The sequence below is a fragment of the Palaemon carinicauda genome, chromosome 8 (genome assembly GCF_036898095.1).
Source record: "Palaemon carinicauda isolate YSFRI2023 chromosome 8, ASM3689809v2, whole genome shotgun sequence".
Classification (NCBI taxonomy): Eukaryota; Metazoa; Arthropoda; class Malacostraca; order Decapoda; family Palaemonidae; genus Palaemon; species Palaemon carinicauda.
This window is the reverse complement of record NC_090732.1, coordinates 10,154,741-10,167,073: the sequence shown is the minus strand read 5'-3', so window position 1 is coordinate 10,167,073 and position 12,333 is coordinate 10,154,741. Positions and strand designations below refer to the sequence as shown.

The 12,333-nt window shown below is 46.3% G+C and overlaps 1 long non-coding RNA gene across 3 annotated transcripts in view; it reads right to left on the bottom strand.

Moving 5' to 3' along the window:
* LOC137644826 (uncharacterized) overlaps window positions 1-12,333 on the bottom strand; it is a 40,667-nt gene that overhangs the window by 28,263 nt on the left and 71 nt on the right. Inside the window, exons 1-2 of one of the 3 annotated variants that reach the window (XR_011045201.1) lie at window positions 12,079-12,232; window positions 784-1,024 (exon numbers count right to left, since the gene is read on the bottom strand). This is a non-coding gene — a long non-coding RNA (uncharacterized lncRNA). Of the gene's footprint in view, window positions 1-783; window positions 1,025-12,078; window positions 12,233-12,333 lie in introns of those variants that run through there. The other 2 variants (XR_011045203.1, XR_011045202.1) reach the window with 2 other exon arrangements.

Genomic DNA, 12,333 nt, shown 5'->3' with positions numbered 1-12,333 from the left:
TCAATTTGCATTTTGTAAGGTCTCGCTGGGTGGGAGAAGAGTTCATGTTATATAGATCAGGATGTCGTACCTATGGTATGTCATCGCTATTGTTCTGCAAATTCACACACTACACTGTAGATTTTTTTTGCAATATTACGTTAAGAGCGATGAATTTTGTTGCCGAGATTATGACAAAACTTATGGACATCTCCATTTCCTGATTAGTGCATTCCATTCAATATGTGCTCAACCCAACCATAAAACCCCGACTTCTCAACTGGGTCCTCATAATCTGAGAGATGTGATGAATAATTAAAAGATTTATTGGCTTGTTTAAGCCTACCTAAAACATGTCTAATCTGCTTTTTTTTTAAGGTTCTAATACACAAAACAAATTACCTGTAGAATAAACCAACCTGGAACAACTAGGTGCACACATAACCCTAACTAAAAGAATTCTCAGATTTCAAAAATATAGCACACCACTAACAACATTTGACCACCTACATAGTTTTTAAGTATTGGCAAGAATTCATATTTTTACTTTCCAATACTGTAGTCAAGCATCATATGATAAAAGGAAAAGATGTCAATATCATTCAGTCTAGAACATTTGAGTTTAATCAAGAAGATCTCTAAGTTGAATAAAAAAAAATTAATAAACAATGTAGAGATTATAGGTAAACGTGATCATTTAATTTCTAGAAATACTGAAATTCACTATAAGAAAAGGATAAGTGCTGGCTAGTTTGTAATTTTTTCTCTGTATAATTAAATGGAGATTGAGGCCTAATAACTTACGTATCGATGGATTAAAATGCGAAGGCTATTTGGGAGTCCGAGTTCCTTGTTTATTTTTGGAACGCTAATGGTGGGCTATTGCATATGCGTTGCTTTTAATAACTTTGGGGACCTTTCGAGTTTTTGGAATGGCATATTCATCAAGTACTTCTGCACAAGTTCCTGGATGTACTTTTACAATACCCATCCCCACCCTGCGTACTTTTCAGTTCCATCCTGATGACCGTAAGCTCCGGGTGTCCTGTAAAAGAGTGGGTGATTACATCAATTTTTCTTATTCTATTCCATGGTATAGCAGTTTTATCAAGAAGCAAAAGTGTTCCTTCACCCATATATTAGAGGGACAGTCCCAGTGCTCCCACCACCTGCTGAGGACCCTCAACCTTTGACCACCCAAACTTATGGTAAAGATAAAATATGCCTACTTAGGATATTTTAACAGTAACCCACAGCCATGACATGCGTGGCATATCTGTTAGCAATTCCCAGAACAGAGGAGCAGTGAAATAATGTTTAATTGCGAGCAAAATGAGACATGGCAGAACAAACACCACTTGAGTGATGTTATATAAATTGTAGTTGAAAGTGAAGGTGAATAATTTCAATGGGGCACGCATACTCTTATTCATTGTCAGATTGATTTTCTTTATGGGGAAAATGGTGTTTATCTTGGTCTGAAATGTGACATGAAGCTAGTTATATGAATTACAAAACATTATTGATTTTGTGTTACCTTATCAGGAGTGAAACCAATTAGGAGGCAAACACAGAGTATAGACTTGGTCTTAGGCTAAGCTATGGATACAGCAGTCTACAGTAAGCAGAGGTCATTGAGTGGGCAAGAATGTATATGGCAGTCTATGGGGAGTAGGTACCGTAAGTAGATAAGGATACGGCAGTCTATGGGGAGTAGGTACCGTAAGTAGATAAGGATACGGCAGTCTAGGGGGCTAAGTAAGTAGGAAATGATACAACAGTCTAAGAAGTGGTAGGTAAGAATGGATGGATATATCATTCTAAGGGGAAGTCAGACCACTGGTAGGTACTTATATGGCTCATAGGTTAAGTTAGCTAGGGAACTTTTGATTATGTGGTCTTTATGTGTTTGTTTCCCTTTTAAAATGATTCTTCAGCCATAACTTTTAAAATTGATAACATCATTTGATGCCACTTACACAAGCTATATACTTTATTATAAATTTGACCATTATTATTCCTGCAAATCACTCAATTTTGGCAGTTCTCCACCCACAAACCCGAGTTTCCCACTGGGGTCCTTCGTAACTTTTATATAAGGGGGCTCCAAAAATTAAAAAACTAAGTCAAAAACTGATAAAATACAAGATAGAAATTATTATCATTATCAAGAGTTAACGTGCAACCCTAGTTGGGAAGTGTTACTAAGTGTACCCTCAAGCTTCTATCCACTAGGAAGACAAAGGGTACAGTCTATGGAAATACCCAAGAATAGAACAATGGTTTGATTTTGGAGTGTCTTCCTAGAAGAGCTGCTTACCAATAGCTAAAGCCTCTCTTCTATCCTTACCCCGTAGAAGGTAGCGACCGAACAATTACAGTGCAGTAATTAACCCTTAAGAACAATGATCGGTCAATCTGGTTAAATTACAGTTTCAGCCAAACCCTAATATCCTAAATAAAAATATATGTCTTCTACCTTTATTTATGCTCTAAATAATCAAATTTAGAGATACAGTACACACCCACCTACCAAACCAAGGAGAAAACGTGTAAAGAGAAGTCGTCTAATCTAAACACACCCACCTAACCTAGGAGAAAATGTGTAACAAGAGAAACTACCTAACCTAAAGACAACCACCTGACTCAACATAGGAAAAAAACGTGTATAATACGCGATCCTTAAACACACCCACCTAACCTAGGAGAAGACATGTAAAATAAAAGTTTTCTAACCTAAAAACACGCCTTACCTAACCTAGGAGAAAACGTATAACAGAGAAACTGTCAAGCCTAACAACAACCACCTAATCTAGCCTATGAGTTGAACCTAACATAACCCTCCTTTCCCCTCAACTCGCTTATGAGGGTGGAAAACTCCTCTACAAAGCAAAAATACAAATTTTCGTGGTTAATACACGATACTTTAATTACTGGCAAAACTGGAAAACGCTATAAGAAATGAGCTCGTTCGGCACTTAATGGAGGACAAGGCATAATAACTTCTGTATTGGTCGATTACAATGTGAAGTATTTCTTACTCAACTACATTATTTGTTTACTTTTGGCAGTGATGGTGAGTTACAGGCATTGTGCATGTGTCGCTTGTGTTCCCTTCTGCAAGCCGTTTTGTTTTTTTGTATGACAATCATTACCTGGCTTTTTTTAAACAAATTACGAGCTTCCAAATATTTATGCACAAGTTCCCAATAGATGTTTTACAACAGCCATTTTATTTTTCACCCTCCCTTCAGTTTCAACTTCACCACCTTCACAAAAAGGTTCAACTACAGCATGGTGCAATATTAGTTAGGACACTGAGACTTGCATAATTGAATAGATCTTTACAAATATAACAAATTTGGAAATAATTTGTATTTTTCCTAACATACAAACCTGAAGCCATTTATTAGGGTATTACTTACTAGCTACCCCGCTCACTCACACCTGTCAGTTGAGTAACCACTTTTGCTTTCTGGCAGGAATTCTAGGGGGACAGGGTGGCGGGCCAATTTGTATAAATAGCTTCAGGTTTGTATGTTAGGAAAAATACAAATTTCCAAATTTGTTATTTGTTCCGACACAGATACAAACCTTCGCTATTCATTAGAGTGACTTACTCTTAGGAGGGAGGAAGTCCTTACCAACTGGCCTTGGTCATGACCCGGGGTCCTCTCTATTTCGATCTGTGATCGATAGTAGAGGGAACCCTACCCTCGCTAAAATCAAAGTAGTTACAAGGTAACTCACTGATAGCGGCCTGCAGAAGCTTGTGAGAGAGAGACTCATGGCTTGTCTTCACGTAGGAACTCGAGGATTCTAAGACATATCCACTACCCTCCCTCAAGAGGTGTTGGTGACGTAACAAAGTATTAATTTATACCCAGGATGCACAAGGGGAATGATTCTTACCTGCAGAGGGGTGACGTCAGCTATGCTTCGGTCTTACGGAGCTATTTCCCCAGGGGGGGGAGAAGGAAAAAGAAAGAAGTGAGCCAGACATTCTTTTCATTCACCCTAGACTAACCCGGGGAACCTCAGCCCTCAACCCTCTGTTACTTGTCCATCAAGGAGCCTGAGGCATTAGATCACTTGTTGTGCGGCCACCACAGGACCAATGGAGGTGGTTTCCATGCTCCTGTGGGTTACATCTTTCAGGTAGTGGGCTGTGGAGGTCGTCTGACGCTTCCACACGCCCGCTTGCAATACCTGTGCCACAGAAAAAATTTTCTTGAACGCCAGAGACATTGCAATGCCTCTGACGTCATGAGCTCTGGGTCGGTTGGACAGAGGAGGCTCTGGATATAGAGCGTATTCGATTACTTTCCTTATCCAGGAGGAAATAGTATTCCTCGTGACCCTCCTCTTGACCTTACCCATGCTGACAAAAAGTGCTCATACGGGGCGAGCTTTTGCTGTTCTTTTTAAGTAACACCTCAGACTCCTCACTGGACATAGTAGCGGTTGGTCTGGATCTTCGGTTACAGAGCGAAGACACTCTATCCGAAATGGGAGTCCGGCACACCAAGATTTTGAGTCTTAGCTACAAACTCAGGGACAAAGTTGAGGATTACTTCCCATCTCCTAGAGTGGGAGACATCAGCAGATAGACCATGAAGTTCGCTGACTCTCTTGGCTGAAGCCAAAGCGAGCAGGAACACCGTCTTTCACGTGAGGTGGCGATCTGAGGCCTGGCGTAGTGGTTCATAGGGGAAGCCCTTCAGAGACCTGAGGACCCAAACCACATTCCAAGGGGGAGGTCTTAGCTCTGCCTGGGGGCAAGTTAGCTCATAACTGCGTATGAGCAAAGAAAGTTCCAACGAGGAGGAAATATCGACTCCTTTCAGTCTAAAGGCGAGACTCAAGGCTGAGCGGTAGCCTTTGACTGCCGAGACCGAGAGAAGCTTTTCTTCCCGAAGGTATACAAGAAACTCTGCTATGGTTGGAACAGAGGCATCGAGGGGCGAGATACCCCTTCCACGACACCAACCACAGAAAACTGACCACTTCGCCTGGTAGACTGCCTCTGTGGATCTCCTGAGGTGTCCAGCCATTCTTTTCACAACCGGTTGCGAAAAGCCTCTCTGTGTGAGGAGGTGCTGGATAGTCTCCAGGCATGAAGTCGAAGCGAGGCTACGGTTCTGTGAAAGATGTTGGCATGTGGTTGTTTGAGGAGGTTGTGTTGTGGAGGAAGCTCCCTCGGGATCTCCGTAAGGAGATGCAGAAGGTCCGGAAACCATTCTGCATGATGCCATAGCAGAGCTATGAGGGTCATTTGCAAATTGTTCCTTGCTCGTACCTGGTTGAGGACTTTTCTCATCAGACAGAACGGGGGAAATGCGTAAGCGTCCAGGTTTATCCACCGTTGTTGAAAAGCATCTTGCCAAAGAGCTTGGGGATCCGGGACTGGGGAGCAGTACAACGGGAGCCTGAAATTCAGGGCCGTTGCGAATAGATCCACAGTCGGGGAACCCCACAAAGTCAGGACTTTGTTGGCTATCAGAGGATTCAAAGACCACTCGGTGCCAACTATCTGAGTCACTCTGCTCAGCTTGTCTGCTAGTACATTCCGCTTGCCCGGAATGAAGCGAGCTGATAGAGTCTCCGAGTTGTCTTCTGCAAATCTGAGTACTGATAGAGTCTCCGAGTTGTCTTCTGCAAATCTGAGTACTATCTCTAATGCAAAATGGCACAGTTGCTGTGAAAAGGTACCACCCTGTTTGCTTAGATAAGCTACTACCGTGGTGTTGTCGCTCATCAGCACCACGGAGTGCCCCGCCAGGACCTGGTGGAACTCTTTGAGGGCCAGAAAGGCTGCCCTCATCTCTGAGATATTTATGTGCTGGTACCTTTCTGACTCGGACCATTGGCCGGAGGTGTAATGGTGCAGCACGTGAAGCCCCCCCCCCCTCCTTTTGATGCGTCTGAAAACAGCATCAATTCTGGGGGAGAGATGAGAAGATCGACCCCTTTCCAGAGGTTCGGCTCCGCCAGCCACCAACTGAGGTCCGACTGTTCCTCTAGCCCTATGCGGACTAGGTGATCCCGGCAATCGGAGTGCTGTTTCCACTGGGATTTTAGTCGCCACTGGAGGGATCTCATCCTGAGGCAACTGTTGGAGACCAGTCGGGTCAGGGAAGAGGTGTGACCGAGAAGGCGAAGCCAATACTGTGCCGGGAGCTCTTCCCGACTGAGGAAGACCTGTGCTATCTCCCTCAGTCTCTGGATCCTTTCGTCTGATGGAAACGCTTTGTTCCTTAAAGTGTCTAATCGCATGCCTAGGTATACCAGTTCTTGAGAGGGGAGCAGTTGAGACTTCTCGAGGTTTACCACGATCCCCAGATCCTGGCAAAACCTTAGAAGCTCGTCTCGGTGGCGGAGAAGGGCCGCCTCCGAGTCTGCCAGAATCAGCCAGTCCTTCCAAATATCTTAGGAGACGGATGCCGACTCTGTGAGCCCAATATGATACTAGGGCGAATACTCTCGTGAATACCTGGGGTGCTGTGGAAAGACCGAAACACAGTACTCTGAACTGATAATGCTTCCGATTGAACATGAATCTCAGATACTGTACTTCCTGGAAGATGGGTGAATTGGGATCTGGAAGTATGCATCCTTCAGATCTAGAGTACATATGAAGTCCTGGGGTCTTATCGCTTGTCTGTCTGTCTGTCGGCCGTCTCCATCCTGAAAGGTGTCTGTTCGACAAACCTGTTCAGGGCCGAAAAGTCGATGACTGGTCTCCAGCCTCCAGACGCCTTTTTCACAAGAAAGAGTCAACTGTAGAAGCCTAGGGACCAGTCGAGGTCCTCCTGGAGAGCGTCCTTCTCCAATATGGACTGGACTTCTGCCCTGCGGGCAAACTCCTGTGCGGATCCCTTCGCACAGGAGTTCAATGGGATCGGCACTCGAGTCAGTGGAGGGCGAGAGAGCGTGAACGGGATACGATACCCTGAACGAATCACATCGACCGTCCAGGGTTCGGACCCGTGGTAAAGCCACCTCTGCCAGGGGCTTTGCAGACATCCCCCCCCAGGTGGACAAATGGGAGGATTGCCTGTCTTATTGGGACCGGCCTCGGCCAGATCCGTTCTTACCCTTTCCTCCACGGAAGGACTTTTTACTGCGAAAGGCCTGCTTTGCACCCTTTTTACCCTGCTGTTTTGGGTCTCTAGCCCTTTTCGGCTGCGGGTTCTGCTGTGCTTCCCGCTGTGGCCGAGAGGGGTAAGGTCTAGCTGTTAAGACCTTTTGGATGAGGGAGTCCAGACTGGAGTTCCTCCACCTCTCTGCCACCCGCTCGACATCCTCATGATGGAACAAAGAATTGCCCTTGAAAGGAGCATTTCTCAGACTCGCTACTTCGGCCTGAGGGAGATGTCTATAGAGCTTGCCTATGACAGCATTTCTCCTCTTCAGGATAGTGTTGGCCCAAAGGTTCACTACCTGATGAGAGGAACTCTATGGCCAGAGTGCCGGACAAAAGAAAGTCTCAAAAGACTTCCTGGAGGACTCCCGAGACAGGTCTTTAGACCGCATCAGTTTTCCTAAGGATCCTAACCAGAAATTCAGCCACGAAGTAGCCTGCATGGCATACTTCACCACCTTTAGCTGGTTTAGGATTTCAGAGGCCGAAAAGGAGACAGGAAGTCCCATAAGTTTATCGAAGGGGGTGGCCTTCGAGAGTGCCTCTATAAAGTGGTCGAGAGGCAGCGTTGGAAGAGATTCTACGAGGATCTCCTAGTACCTCCTCTGAAACACATACGGAGGAGGTAAGAGCTTGGAGGATGAGTTGGAGTGGAGAGAAGAGGTGGAACCAGTTGCCTGGGACACAGCCTTCTGTTTGGCACTCTTCAACCCCTTTGACCAGGGCAAAGCTGCACTGGTCCAATGAGATTTCTGAGCCATAGAACTGGTCAAGGACCGTTTCTTTTCCATCTAGAGAGGCTGCCGATGGATCTGGAAGTCCATTGATGAAACGGATGCAGGCTAGGACTTGCTAGAAGGCGTGCTCCGATTCCTTCCTCTCATCCTCTGTTAGCTTAGGGCTAGCGGCTGCTGGCAGAGCGTCGTCCTTGAGATCGCTCTGCCCTTCCACGTCCCAGCTCTCATCCATAGGAGCCCGGGGTGGGTCAAAGTTGTCAACTGTATAGACTGGGGATAGGGAGACTACCGGGGAGGTGCATGCTTCGGGCTGCCTGGGAGGCAATGAGGAAGGAAGCCTGGCCGAGGATTTGGGGATGGTGAACAAATCCTTCGGTTCCCTCCTACGAGGCCGGAGATCCTCTGTCCCCGATTGCCTAAAGGATTACGTCGGCTTACGGGTGGAATGCAAGTCCATTGCCTTACATGGTGAATCCCGTCCGGTCACAGGTCGTGCCTCATTAGACACTATCTCGACCAGTAAAGAAGGGAAGGAGTCTCCATAGTAAATAACCCTATCCTCCTTGGGGGCTGAAGGACGAATCCTTTTCCTTTCCCCCTTTGGCCTGGCCTGTGGTGTCTTGAACTGCGGGGGCTACCCTGAGTTTCATGCCTAATCTCCTCCAGAGGTCTTTTGCGAGGGGATGATCGTCTCCCTTACCTGAGGGGCCCGCCTGTGCGAGAACTTCCGAGCTCCTCCTAGGATCGGAGGGAGGAGAGGACCCCGGGAAGAGAGGAGGCGACAAGGGAATCCTAGGTGTATCACCTAAGTACTGGGAGCGGGGAACGACTCCCTTCATGGCTTGGCGCATTACATTAAATGAGTTGCTAAGCCACGGGGTGTCACAGGCTCCTGTGGAACTAGGGGAAAGGTCCTTAGGAAAGGAATGCTCCCTGGGTTTAGGAACATGGGCAGGTTCCCTAACCCTCTTGTCTGATGAAGGCTTCCCTACAGGCAAGATAGACACAGGCCTACCCTTAGGGATAGGATCTGGGCTCGATCGCACAGGCGACCGTTGTCTCTGTTGAGGCCCAAGGGGCTCGAGAGACTGATTGTGAGCGCCAAGATGGTCGTGCGCTCTTGCGCCGAACTATTGGTAGGCGGAAGGGAGATCGCGCGCGCCTCTCCCGATTGCGCGCACCTGGAGCGCATGAGGTTGTTCGCGCACCTGGCGCACATAAGGTTCCATGCGCCCAGTGTGTTGTTCGTGCGCATGGCACGCAACAGGATGTTCGCGCGCATGGCGAGCAATAGGCTGATCGTGCATATGGTGCGCCATAGGATGAACCTGCGCGCCATGATCGCCATTTTGTTTGCATGCGCCAAGGCAGTTGTGCGCGCCAGGTCGGTTGTGCACGCCGATTCGGTCATGCGCGCCAATTTGGCCGTGCGCGCCGACCTGGTCGTGTGCGCGAGAGCTCTCAGGTTGTTGAGAGAGCTCACTGCTACGCTCACCCGAAGGTTCAAGATAGCTTGTGTTGTGTGAGCGCGAACGATCAACACAACGGAGTTTAAAAACACTGTCATAATAAGAACGACTCTGGTCACGAGAACCAGAAAGTTCAGCGTGAACTGTATTGCGCGAACTCGAAGGAGCAATGCAAAGAGAAACCAGAGTTTCTCTGTCACGAAACACCGAAGTGTTAGCGCGCCTAGAGTTACGAGAGCCCAAGGGTTCAGCGTAACGAGGAATCGAGGTTCCTCTGTCACGAGATCCCGAAGGATCGGCGTGACTGACGGTACGAGAACCAGGAGGTTCAACGTTACCGTCATTACGAGAGCCCGAGGGTTTAGCGTAACAGAAACCCAAAGGTTTCAAGTCACGAGAGCCCGAATGTTCAGCACAACGGAGACCCGAAGGACTCCTGCTGTCATGAGAACCCACGGGATCAACATTACTAGAGCCCAAAGACTCACGATCACGCCAGCCCGAAGGGTGATCGTCACGAGACCCCGAAGGGTCAACGTGAGGAGAACCAGCAGGTTCAAAAAGACGTCTCCTCACAGCCTGAGGAGGAGAACGCCCAGGGTGGAGAGGGGTTACCCACCCCTCCACTCTACGAACCTCCGGAGAGGAACATACAACAGACTCCACCCGAGGGGGAGACTGATTAAGATCGACAGATAAATCCTCCGCAGGGGAGGAAAGTTTGCCCGAAGAACTACGCTTATAACAAGTTTCTCTTTCCCCCCCTGAAGGAGAACCTAAAGCATAAGGAGATTGCCGATGCACAGAGGCAACCTTCTCTCGCGAACGAAAGATATGTTCCCCCGAGGGGGAAACCCGCCTTGGAGAGAGCCCTGCCACCGCCCCTAGTGGGTTAGCTAACTCCTCGGCGTTAGAACCAGACCCAAGGTCTGGCAAGGAACAGACGCTCCCTGAGGGAAGAGAAGGAGCCGACTCGCTAGGGGAGTCGTCATCCTTGTCTATCACCCAGGGTTGACCTGGGGTCACAAGCCCTGCGCTACTGCCCGACCGTACCCCGGAAGGGCCTGGTCGAGGATTAGCTTCGGGCAGAGATTTGGGCGTAGAGGAAGCAGAAGCCCGCGATTTCTTCAATTTCGAGGAAGACCCCGAAAGTGAAGATTCATCTTTAGACTTCTTACGCGCAAACCTCACCCACAGGGAGGCAGGCCACTCCCTACATTCGGAAAAGGTGTTGTCCCGCGAACACCGAGTTTCCCGGCAAGCCGGGCATAAAGGATGTGGGTCTGTCTCCAAGGACGACATGAAGGTGCCGCAGCGGCGGCCCTCAATCCCAGGACATGTCCACATAGCGGGACAATAACCATACACACACCGACACAAAAGAAAAAGGAAAGGTAACAAAGTCAAGGCAGTTTGTTAACGATAGAGAGAGACGCCACGTCTACACTCTACCGAGCCAAAAGTAAAAGTGGTTACTCAACCAACAGGTGTGAGTGAGCGGGGTAGCTAGTCTACTCCAACCCCCTCCCGCTTACTAGCGGATGGGGTAATTATCCCTCACTAAAATTGTCTTGGCTGTTTGTATCTGTGTCGAAACAAACACTTTTTTTGAATACCATACACTACTGGTGGTGGTAACCTTTTCAACGAGGTTAGGTATTATTTTACTGTATTACAAGGCAATGTAACCTACGTCAAAAGCGTTCTTCCAACCGATAGTTCAGAAAACGGTAATAGTATAGAACACCACGCTCCCCATTTACTCCAATATAATTTAATCCTGCAGTTCTCACCTTCTTGCACAGTAATTAGGTGGTTATTTAAATTCTGAGAAAGCAATAATTAGCAAGAAATGTTGAAGAGGGGAGAATGGGTTATAAAAATTAAATAGCTCGGTTTCCTCACTAAACGACTTGGAACTGAGGTCAACATAGTCAACCAAACAGATCGTGATGCCAGCGTACATAAACAGAAGTTCGTGATGTCAGCGTACATTTGATATACTGTATACTGTATTCAAAATATACTTAATTAAAAATGGATTAATTACTCAAAAGTGTCCTTAAAATATGCAATTTACAAATAGTGACACTTTTGAGTAATCACAATTCTTGATTAAGTATATTTTGAATATACAGTATATCAAATGTACGCTGGCATCACGAACTTCTGTTTATGTACGCTGGCATCACGATCTGTTTGGTTGACTATGTTGACGTCAGTTCCAAGTCGTTTAGTGAGGAAACCGAGCTATTTTCTTTTTATAACCCATTCTCCCCTCTTCAACATATCTTGCTAATTATTGCTTTCCCAGAATTTAAATAACCACCTAATTACTGTGCAAGGTGAGAACTGCAGGATTACATTATATTGGAGTAAATGGAGAGCGTGGTGTTCTATACTATTACCCAGAAAACATTGATAGGTGGTGCATGTACCAGAAAAAAACCATTCTGTTAAACACTTGGAATTAATGGCAACTAACGTAAATTTACCAACACGAGACCAAGTAGGAAATATAATTATGGTTCATGTATTTGACAAGAAATTAAGATATATATTTACCGAAAAAGTATTAAACACAAGAACCTGTACCCTAAACTCACAAACCTTACCTAACCTAGGAGAAGACGTATAAAACAAGAGAAGCTTGTTTTATACGTCTAACTGAACCTAGGAGAAAAGGTGTAAAATAATATAAACTTCTCATGAAAACAAAACACATTGTTTGATTATCCATTTCACATACCATAACACTTTTTGGTAGCACTGATGTTCACGCAGAAACCTATTCACTACTTCTAGTTCATTGTAATGTCATTGAAATTGTCCAATAACCTCAAAATAAGAGAGGCCACTACCACTGCATATCTTAACAATGAAATCCATTGCAGCCTATAAATACATTGGTTTTGGACCAACGAAATAATGCGATTGGAAAATTTGCTAGCCTATGACGGCCAACTCAAAACGGAGTCCGCCCCAACAATGCATATTACATATC